We start from the raw sequence: 12,026 nt of genomic DNA, 5'->3' as shown, positions 1-12,026 counted from the left end.
TAAAGTTTCGTCGGAACGAAGTTACGGAAAGTTAATTAACAAACGGAGACGTAACAATATTATTCACACACCCAAATCAACGTATGTTGCTAATGCTATGTGGTGAAATAATATGACTCAAAAACTCATAAATATTATATACATATCACCATTGTGAGAGGCCTAACTGTATTTATTTTGTTTGCTGATCCAAAATGCGCTATTGAGCTTAGAATAGGCGAAACTGTAGTTCGCAGCACAGGATGCGGCGTATCAAAGAATGCATTAGGCCTCTACTTCAAAAATTATATTTTCAGTTTTACCTCTGATGAAAAGAAATATTTAATATAATAATTACGCTTATTTTTGTTTTGAGACTGTAAGATACTAAAGTTATTAAATATTAGATTAAAATAAAGTATTACCACAACTGTTCAACGAGTAAGAAGGGGTATTTATTGATCTTAAAGTTAAAATTATTTTTTCTGTTATTTTATGATTGCTAGGAGTGTAATACATTAACAAGTTACTAATTATGTCTGACTACAGACGTGGTGTACATAGTAGCTGCAATGCTACTGATTACTGAGTGTTAGTATTAGTTAACAGGAAATTTTACTTTTAGATTAATCTATATACTATGAAATAGCTTAATTTTAGTTAAATAAATAATTATTGTGGCTGTAGGTTTGAAATACAGGATAAAGACTAGTTAGCTTCATTATGGTTAAAGGTTATATAAGGATAAGTGAGGTGAAATTTATAGGTGCCAGAATTAGGTTAAGTTTGAGAACTTGTGAGCATGATTGTAACTTTAGGAGACTGGCATACAGTACATTACATCTGTAGAACTTGCTTACTTGAGAATAAGTCAGATGAAGTTATGGGGAAGATTGTGCTATTACTATTAGAGTGGAAAAATAGCAGATTAAAAGCAAATATGAATGAAACAAAACAGGAATTAAATTTATTTAGAGTAAAGGCTGCTTTTGGGGAGGGTGAGAAAGAAAGTGCTGGGTTTAAAGGATGCATATTAGTAAAAAAAAGTTTACAGAACCAGGTTTGGTTAGTATTAAAGAAACAGTCCAAAATTTAAATCTTTGGCTGTTTGCAATTTTGTTGGGTAGTAAAAATGGTTTAACGAATGAAATATCTTGCCTTACTTATCTTTTGATTTTTTTGAAGAGGTTACTGCTTATGTGGATAAAGGTAAAAATGTGTATTTGGTATATCTGGATTTTCAGAAAGCATTTCATAGGGTTCCACATAAAAGGCTTGTTTCCAAAATGATCTCTATAGGTGTGGGGGCTCAGTTGACTCATTGGATTGAAAAGTGTATGGATTGAAGAAAATGGAAGATTGTTATAAATGGAGTTAAGTCAAACTAGGTTAGTGTCACAAGTGGGGTACTTTAGGGCTCAGTAATAGGACCTTTTCCTGATTTACATCAGTGATATACATAAAGGAATGGCCAATAAATTACTTAAATTTACTGATGATATTAAGGTCTTTGGTGTTGCTGGCTGTGAGGATACTGCTGCTTTACAAAAGGATTTAGATCATTTGATGAGTTGGGCAAATAAATGGTAAATGATTTTTAAATATAATAAACACAAGTTAATACACGTGGGGTATGAAAATTTGAATTACAAGTACAATTATGATTGGTATAACTTTAATAGTGTTATGGAGGAAAAGTATTCAGGTTGATCAATCTCTTAAGCAATCCAAGTAATGTACTCTTGCTAGTGGCATTGCAAATAAGAGTTTAGGTTGTATGTACTGAATACAAGTATAAAGAAGCTATACTTTCATTATATAGGTCATTTGAAGTATTGTGCTCATTCTTGGGTTCTTTATCTAAGAAAGGACACTGAATTATTAGAAAAATTTCAGAGGAGGACTACTAGGATGAAATCTGCAGTTTGTTATATAAAGACAGGTTAAGATCTCTGAAACTGTTTTCTCTTAGAAAAAGCAAACTTAGAAGTGATACGATTGAGATATATTGTTAGGGGAATTGGTAATGTTAATGTATCATCATTTTTCATACTTGATAGTGAGAATTGTCAGACTAGGGGACACAAATATAAATTTTGGCCAGGTAGTACTCATCTTCAGCTAAGAAAGTTTTATTTTTCTAACAGAGTAGTTGGCTTTAAGTATTTGTTGCCTTCAGATGTGATAGGGAAGGCTTGATAAACATTTTAAAGATAAGGGCTGACTGTTTTGTCTTTTTGTATAGTTTTGTTTAGTAAATGGGACAGCCTATATGGACCAACAGTTTCCTTGTCCTTATATATTATATTTATAAAGAACTAGATGACCAAGAGGTTTATGTAATGTGGGCTCTCTTATTAACTATAATGACTATCTCTCTGTTATCGGAAGCTTAGAAAACTAGTAGTAGAATATGTTTGTGAAGTGCTGAAATACATGATATTATAGACTGGGTTGACAGGTAAGTTGCTGGTACCAAATAAAATTTTTTTTTTTGTAATGCAAGTAGCAGCAAACAATACTGGAAATTGTAAATAAAAAGCTGCTTAGTAAGTATAAAAACTCCTTTGGAGGTTTAGGGATACAAACAAACAGATGTGGTCCTTTCAGGAATGCTCCCTCAACTTAGATAAAGGCTCAAGCTATGACTGTATAAACGTCTCGAGTCAATGATGAGTAAATAACGTGTTGTGACAGTAACTTATGGTTCCATTGGAACAATATGTACCCAAAGCTCTTGTAGGATTAAACAAAGGAATCTAGTGGAAAGTTTAGACAACTTTATAACAAACCATGGATCATGAAGTTTTTGAATAATTTTTTAATCCGTTATTTATGTTCCTGAAAATGTTTTTCTTACATTTTATCTGTTTGAAAGCCATGTAAAATTTATTGAATGAAAATATATTTAGTAAGCTACATTATATTTAGCAAGTATGGTAGGTGAAAGCAAAATATTACAAAGACTGAAATCATTATTTATTAAATTTAAAGTTAAAGTTTCTTGTATTCAAACAATTTACATACATAATGTAACTGATTTCTTTATCGAAAACAAACTATATTTATTAGATATAAATTTATCTCAACCAAAATATTTACCTAGCTTTGTAATAATAGCAGAGTAATGATTACACCATTTTGAAAAGTCAGGTTCTAGATCATCTATGAATACAGTTTTGTCACGGTTTGTACCAATTATTGTCAGAAATGGTAACTACTGCAATTAGCAAAAGAAAGAATAAAAAGAAATGCATTAATGACAATTTATTTGAAACTTGACTGGATGTACAATCAATAAAATGGAACTTTCTCATGAACAATATAAAAAATATTGAAATTCTGTGATGAAAGGAACTTGTATTTTTTTTTAGGTTTTTTTCAGTTTCACATTTTTTTTTTTTTTTTTGGAAATTTCGGAACCTAGAAGATATAAATCAAATTATACACACATGAAATTTTTCAAACTGAAACTAGATACTCTTTGGTAAGTTTGTTCTAAGTTTCATGCAATTTAGTTAAGTATTTCCATTACGAGAAAGGAAAAAAATCCATAGGTATCAGCAGTACTCTCTCTGTTCTGAAAAAAATTGATGCCAAAGTTCAACTTTAACATTTTGCTCACCTTTAACACACTTCAAAAAATCATTTCTCATAACCCTTTTAGGATATCCTAATTTCCCACACCACCTTTTAATTCATTATTCCAATTCAGTACCACTAAACATTGTCTCATGGCCTCAAATTTGATTTTCTGGAAATTAAGTACAAAAGTTTTATTTTTTTTTATCTCAACATACTGCAAAACATTAAACCCAATTATGTTACCCACTTCAGCTCTTGAAACCACATTTTTATTATAGGTTAACAATAAATCTAATAAAAGTATTTTAGAATTCTCCCTGGTTGGCTCTGATTCTGACCATTTGATAAAAAAAGCAAAAACATCCTGAAACATAAAATACCGACTAATGTGCTTAAAGTTAGTTTCCATAATTATTGCATCACTTTTGTTGTTATAAACAACCTATCACATTATACAGGACATCAAACGGCATTACACTATAATTACAGACCAACAAGGTCGTCTTGAGTCCCAACATCCCTCAAACAGAAAACTAAATCCAGCCTTAATCCTCCATATACCCATCAACCCTTTTCTTAAACATAAAGATTTCACCATTATTTGGCATTAAGTCCGGAAATTTCGATATCATAATTCCACCTGCCCCTCTCCAGTCAAACTCGCTTCGCTCTTTCTGCTGTAATTTGTATTGTGGATCCATCAAAACTTGACAAAAAGTTTTCTGCTATCAAAACAGCTTTGCAACGTTTTCAATAGATATACCATCCTAATGTCATCGTTGAGGAGGTAAAGCTGCCACAAATATACTGAGCACAGACTGTCATAGGCTCGGTGATACAGTATTTTAAAATATTTAAATTCCCCAACATAATACCAATACTATTATTAATATTAAGTATTAGTTTTTGATGATTATTTTATGATACCATTGACTACAGTACTACTAGTACTATATCTTACAACTATGATTCAACAAAATAAACTTACCTGCCCCACAAAAAGAAGCAATGAAAATAGCATTATTTTTGTTAATATAATGTATTGGAAAATAAGCATCCACAAATTCTTGCACTTTCATCTCTGTTTTAGAGAAGTGTAGGCTTCAAATTTACGGAACTACGTTTCACGTGCCTGTGACAACCGTTCGTAAAGTACGAAAAATTTGGTGTTTATAGAGGGCAGTAAAACACTCTGTTGCGTCATCGAGATCACGTGACAATTCTCACGCTCTCTTGTTTCTAGAACTATCCCGTATCTTGGCGAATGGTCTAGTATTTACTAGTAGGGTAGGCTGGTATATATAAGAGGGGAAAACGTGACGCGGTAAAGTAAGGTAATGTGTGTATAGATAGTGAGTAATTGAACTGCAGTCACAAGGTATTGTTGAAGTTAACATTCGTTCGTTACAGTGTTGTTTTAGCGCGAGTATTGAGATTAAGTGTATCGCAGAGTTATATTCGGAAAGAATAAACCAGTTTTATTAAGTAAAGACTTGTGTCGTTAAAGTTTCGTTGGAACGAAGTTACGGAAAAATCAATTAACAAACGAGACGTAACAAGATAGCCCTCGTGTAGCTTTGCGCGAAATCCGTAACAAACAAACAAATATGATACGCCAACAGTCCAATACACACGCAAAGAAAAAGGAATTTGTACGCTTGAAGATTAATTCGTGAAAACGACCATATTATATGCTTGTCTTATAGTTAAGAAGTAGTTTTCTCATTCTAAACGTAACAAGTGCTGAAGATCCCCTAACTGCCGACTCTCACCTCTATGTTTTGGTGTTGTTGGGTTTTTATGGCGTAAAGATGCGCTATGGACTAATGTATTGTGTCCGAAGCGGGAATCAAACTCCGACTTTTGGCGTTGTAACCCTTCAAGATTACCGTGTAACTCTCATTTCTATCTAGTATTTTCTATTTATCTCAATTATTTTAATTAACTTTATTTGCGGAATTGTCTTGGCTGAAAAATATATTTTCGATAAATTCTCAGATATTTCCGTGCCTTCTATATCAGGAATTCTGGAACCCCTTGGGCCTTCCCCATCCCTCGTGTATGCATGAATACATCAGAGCCTCTTACCAGTATCCACCTGAATGTTAACGTGGGAAAAAGTTGCATATATTATTAAATCAAAACACATACTGCCTGTCACTTACGAGAAAATAACTAATTAATATACCAATTATACTTCCAACTAATACCTAGCAGACACCACGCGTTTAGACAATCACCTTTGTGACGCCTATCTTTTATCAAACTAGCCAAACAAGAGCGTGACAAAGCAGCGCCTACAGTACACAAGTCATAAAACGAATATATGCCCAGTAGAACGGTTTTAGTTAAAACAGGTTAAGTTGCCTTACAGATATAACCATGTTTACAGATCAAATTCCTCATTAGGTTTGCATGTTTTTACTTGTTAATTTGTCAATTAGTGATTCCATGCAATTCTTCAAATTGTGTATCATGATAACCATGTCTTCAGCATCAGGCCCTGTGTTATAGTCATGAGACCAACTGGAGTACAACATCCAAAGTGTAAAAAAAAGTATCAGCCCATCTGTGACGTAGCATCACATTTACAAGTGTAAATAGCATCTTCGGTGCTATACTCCACATAAAACACAGTTTTAAGATGAATTTTGAATTGTCACCGTCTTTAACAATAAAGGCTGTTGAGATTCCTGAAAGTGTTATTACTACAGCAGTTACTGGTTGATATCATACATGTTTGGTTTGTTTCGGGTAAAGCTACACGAATGATGTCTGCGCTAGCCGTCCCCAATTTAGCAGTGATGGACTAGAGGGAAGGCAGCTAGTCATCACCATTCACTGCCAACTTTCGAGTTATTTTCTTACCAACGAATAGTGGGATTGACCGTTAAATCATAACGCCCCCATATATAAAAGGTCGAGCATGTTCGGTGACAGGGAGTCGAACTCACAACCCTTAGATTATACTAGCCCTTATACATGTTTGAACACAATCAATTGAAAATATCAGAAGAAATGACGAGATGTGTCATGAACATTTCTTGAAAATAGAAAAAAATTGGGAGTAATGAGTAATTATCATCTTAACATTTGACGCTGGCTATTCTTCCATTTGAAATTATGCAGCAGTTTCTAGATTTTTGTATCACATATACATATACAACTACAACGACTTACGGTTATGAAGGTTTGGATGTTTATTGATAACGGTACACACAGCAGCTTCTTCCTTGGTTTGGATTGTGTGTTTTTGAATTTCGCGCAAAGCTACACGAGGGCTATCTGCGCTAGCCGTCCCTAATTTAGCAGTGTAAGACTAGAGGGAAGGCAGCTAGTCATCACCACCCACCGCCAACTCTTGAGCTACTCTTTTACCAACGAAGAGTGGGATTGACCGTCACATTATAACGCCCCCACGGTTGAAAGGGCGAGCATGTTTGGTGTGACGGGGATTCGAACCCGCGACCCGCAGACTGCGAGTCGAGCGCCCTAACCACCTGGCCATGCCGGGCCCCTTGATTTGGAAGCAGAACTATTATGGTGATATTCAGGGGAGAGGGGGAGTTACGTTTATCGGCTGCATTTCTTCAATAAAATATACTGAATGTGTAGTGTATAAGACGTAATAGAACTGTTATGACTAAGGCCAATTGGTCCGGGCCTCAAGTTCAAAGAGATCTCAAATTTAGACACTTGTTATTTTTTGCATTTGTTAAGTTTCGCACCTGTTTTTCATATGCCTCCCAATTAGACCAAAATGTGATACACACTCTCATCTTAGAGCTGCTAATTATATATACATTCAAATTAGATATTCAAATTATGTTTCACTTTTCTTTTGGGCCAATGATTGTCTTATTTGTTCCTTCATGTGTCACCATTTTTTTATATTTTTTTTTGTAGCCAGGGGCCTCAAAAGATAGAGGTGGCTCAGGCCTCTCTGAATCTCTAAGAGGGCCTGGTTATGACAGAATAAATATGAAACATAAACTAAAACTAATAAATTTTGATGTTTAATTAATAAACAATGTTATATTAAAAAAGCAATGACTGTTAAACTGCCTGCAGTGGTGGCTGTTGATAAAGTTTGTTTTGCTTAAGTCAGCAAAAGGGTGCTCTTGCTGCAAGCCTACTACATGTAACTATATGAGTATTACTTGTAGCATTAAATACGTGTATGAAAACAACGTATATTTATTTATTTACTTAAAATATAAAAATACGATTAATGTTCTATCTGACGTATTTTTAAACTACACGTGAAATTTTTATTTCAAACATATGGATGAACTACCTGTAAAATAAAGGGTTTTCAATCACATTTGAATTAGTAATTATGGTGACGTCATCGGTAATTTATGGAAATTAGTATCATTTAAGATTAGAACCTGCAAAAGCCAAAATCTAATCTACCCTTTAACTTACAGATGGTTTACGTTCCGTAAGTATAAGAACATAAAAAAATTGAAAAAAGGCAAATTAACTAGTTCAAATAAGCCCCTGGTAGTGGAAGTAACATAAAGTAGTTAAATGTTACTTTAAAATACAACGAAAAACGCATTTCATGACCCATTATGAGGTAGTTACATTATATATGCTAAGAAATGAACTCGACTCACCCAAAGTAACGGTAGTAACAAACGACACTGTTTCAACAAACCGTTCACTACGTGTTCTATACAGTTGGCAAAGTGTACTTGTCTACCACCTAACCATTATACATGAGCTCATTGTTTTAACTTCGGAATGAAAAATATGTCACTTCCCAGCTATTAATCATTAAATTTTCCAAGCTAATCATGTATAGCGGATAGATATACCGAGTAAAACTATTGATATTGAGACCGACAGACACAGGTTCCCATAGCAGAAAACCTGATGCGACAACTCATAAGTCTAGACAAGGAAGTCCGCTATGACGTCAGAAGAAAGAGGAAATAACCGTTGCACGTCAGATTAAGCTGGTAATACACGGTAAAGCATATCAATCAGTAATAGTGCTTAACGTGAAACAATTTCCTTGTAAGCTTTGGCATCAATTGTGCTCATTTCTTTTGACGATTCGACCGAAAACAAAACGTATTTCGCTCTAAAGAAGGAAATAACGTGTCATGGAGGAATACGCACAGTGGCTGTTATTTCCTTCAACACGTAGGCCTTTACTGGCAATAAGACTAATAAACAGGACCAAGGCTAAACCTCGTCATTTGAAGTTGAACGTATCTTGAACTAGGACACCAGGAAAGTAATATAAATTTAACAAAAGAAAGCGGTGGTTTTTGTGCTATACTGTAACTGCATAAATACTCCACTTTCATGATGGATAACATTCAGTCTTCATAATTTAAGGGCGAAATTATATTAAAAAATTAATTCAAGGTTCCTTCAATTATATATATTGTTTAAAACCGTAATGCTTTTTCTCTCGATAGGGAGAAATGACACAGCCCTAACACATTAGTACAGGTGTTGGACAAAACAAACACTTAAAATGTACCCATTCTTTCCCAGATGTTAGAATCTGTCGGTCTCAATATCAGCTAACTGATTAATTTAGTATTCCAGTGATTCCAGTATTCTCAGACAGGTGATCTGTTTTATTTAAATATAAGCAAGCTCTATTCCACATTAATTTTACAAGCAAAATGGGAAGGAAGAATGGCCTACATTGACTTTCAAAGAGAACAGATTGCAAGAACACGTTAATAGTTGGTTGCTTTACTGATCACAACTTCTGCAAAAGAAACAAGGACGGCGTGTATAAAAGAACTGGAAAAGCTTGTCTTTCCTAACTGGGTGAAGAAGATGGTTCATCTCTGACCGCCCGAGGGGCAACCCCCTTCAACACCTGTCGTGGACAAATAAATAACCTCTCCAAATAAAATGTTCATTACAGATCATTATTTTCATGTTAGCCCCACCAACTCTAAATCTAACCAAATTTGACGCATATTTATTGCTGAATAATTTCTGGTATTTTGCACACTAAAACTAGAAATATAGGGTAACATTTGTGGGGGCTAACTTCATTTCAGCTCACCACCGACTCTGGTTCATACGAAATTTGGTACATATTCAGTGCTAACGTTTGGCTATTTTGTGGCGCAAATTTCAGAAGTTGTGCTACACTACAACCAGAGTTGTGGGCCAATCTTTATAGGGACTAACCTCACTCCAGCCCCCCAACCAACTCTGATCCATACGAAACTTGGCACGTATTAAGTGCTTATGTCATACAGGTCGCAGAGTAAAATATTTCATGGCTGCAGCTATCTAGGCTTTTCTATATGCAAAAGATTCGCTTTCCTCATTGAAGTCGCCTGTACATTGATATACTTATTTTTGTCCGAAAATTTATCGTTAGCAAAACAAGTGGGTGGTCTCTGCAGCGGTAGCAAACTAACTTATAAAGTAAACGGCAGATTGCCAAGGTCAAGAATATTACCCCATGTAGTAATCGTCAAAGGATAACTACTGTTTAAAGTCCTGAGTGGATTTTTGCTGTGAAATATGAACTTAAATTATCGGCTTTTACATAAACAGTAGACAGACTATTTGACAACAAATCCTCCAAATTAGTCAATTCTGATGACGTAATGGGGTGTACTAGAACAATCGACGTGAGCTCCCTGCGCGAGGCCTACTTTACCTCATTACTTTATAAACTTACATAAAGATTTAATTACACATAGTGGCTATCTTCACAGTGCCGTGACTTATACTGAACAAAATCAATTTAATATAATGTACTTTGGATATGAATATATATATACACATAAATATATATATGCAATTACATTTTATGTACTTTCAAACTGATTTCAAGCTTCACGACCTGGGTCAACGTAACTGACCAATATAAATATAAAAGACCATAAGCATAAATTTTACTTTAATGGTCTAGTGATCTGTGTTATGAAGTGACTTTTTTAAATTTTTATTTGTGTGATTTTGTATAGAAACTGTATCTGTGTGGATATTATGTGTGCTAACTTAGATATAATATTGCTAGTAATTGCAGGTTGGAGTGACCGGTTACAACCACTGACATTCGAAACACCTGTATCAGAAAACACGCGGTTTCTTTCAAAAATTTGGGGTCTGAGAGTAGAGTTCAATTTATGAAGATAGAACTCAACAAGAACGAATTATATCCCTGATAACTGTCATGAATTTTGTGTTGGGAAAATATTAAGAGGAAAACAGAGCCTTCAAACGTTGTAGTAGAGCAGTGATTCCCAACATGAGGGTCCGCGAAGATAATACCCGCTAGCCGTCCCTAATTTAGCAGTGTAAGACTAGAGGGAAGGCAGCTAGTCATCACCACCCACCGCCAACTCTTGGGCTACTCTTTTACCAACGAATAGTGGGATTGACCGTCACATTATAACGTCCCCACGGCTGAAAGGGCGAGCATGTTTGGTGTGACGGAGATTCGAACCCACGACCCTCAGATTGCGAGTCGAGCGCCTTATCCACCTGGCCATGCCGGGCCTATATTAATAGAATACATTGTACTTTAAGACCTGAACAAATTGTACTTTTAACTGAAAAGTTATTAACGTTAAGTGCTCTCTGTGCTTTGGGATATCCCACCAGTTAAAAAGCTCTAGTACTGAATTAAAATCTATTTTAACCTCGTCCTTATTACGCCGGACAGAGACACACATGCTTACAACTGCAATGTTGTAATATTTTATACCTTTTCTCTCAATTTTTAAATTAATAATTAGTGTTTTGGTGGTAAAAAAAAGAAAGAGAGACCGAGGTAATTCAAAACCCAACAACTACCCGTGCCAACATCTACTATAATGATAAGAGCTGCAAAAGAAATTTCATAAGTAATTTTAAAATCCAACAAGGAATGAGATGCCATAGCCTGTTTATTTATGTGTGCCAGGCCCATTGCAAATGTTGAATAATAATATTTTGTGTATCATTCCAAAGGCCTAGAACTAGGGCACTCGTAAGTATTAAAAATAGTATCTGTGTCATGTTACAGAGCATTGTTGTATAATTATTGTAATATAAAGTACAATAATAAGTTCATTTTCACAGTAGAAACTTTGGCCAGTGTCATATCGTGAGTGATTAATCAAAACAGTTATTGTTTTGTAAGAATGAACTTTTATTGGAAACACACAACTGAGTACAAGTCAGCTATTTACTTCGTTCTTCCACTCAACAAGAACTACACAGAGGATATCAGATGTATTATGTGCTGCCACCTAGTGATATTTTTTATAAAGTACATTCATAACATTCCTCCCCCTTTTAAGGGCATTACTACTTCAGTAGGGGAGACCGGGGCTAGTTGTTACAGGGGCAAGTTGATACAGTGCTTCTAGCTCTTGTTGAGATTAATAGACGGCGATAGTTCACGGACCGTCGAACACGTGTTGCGCAAGCTTTGTTTTAATGGCGACATGAATAAGATCAGTCACGAAATAAAAAAGGTA

The 12,026-nt window shown here is 34.9% G+C and overlaps 1 protein-coding gene across 4 annotated transcripts in view; it reads right to left on the bottom strand.

Moving 5' to 3' along the window:
- The window catches only part of LOC106469155 (ets DNA-binding protein pokkuri-like), a 53,210-nt gene that overhangs the window by 33,780 nt on the left and 7,404 nt on the right, over window positions 1-12,026 (bottom strand). The window contains exon 1 of one of the 4 annotated variants that reach the window (XM_022397579.1): window positions 8,187-8,484. The exons of 2 other annotated variants lie outside the window; for them this stretch is intronic. The gene's annotated coding sequence lies outside the window, so the exon portion shown is untranslated. Of the gene's footprint in view, window positions 1-8,186; window positions 8,485-12,026 lie in introns of those variants that run through there. One more of the 4 variants, XM_022397581.1, reaches the window with a different exon arrangement.

This window comes from Limulus polyphemus, unplaced genomic scaffold, assembly GCF_000517525.1.
Source record: "Limulus polyphemus unplaced genomic scaffold, Limulus_polyphemus-2.1.2 Scaffold3327, whole genome shotgun sequence".
Lineage (NCBI taxonomy): Eukaryota > Metazoa > Arthropoda > Merostomata > Xiphosura > Limulidae > Limulus > Limulus polyphemus.
Note: the sequence above shows the minus strand (reverse complement) of the source record. Positions and strands in the feature narration are given on the sequence as shown.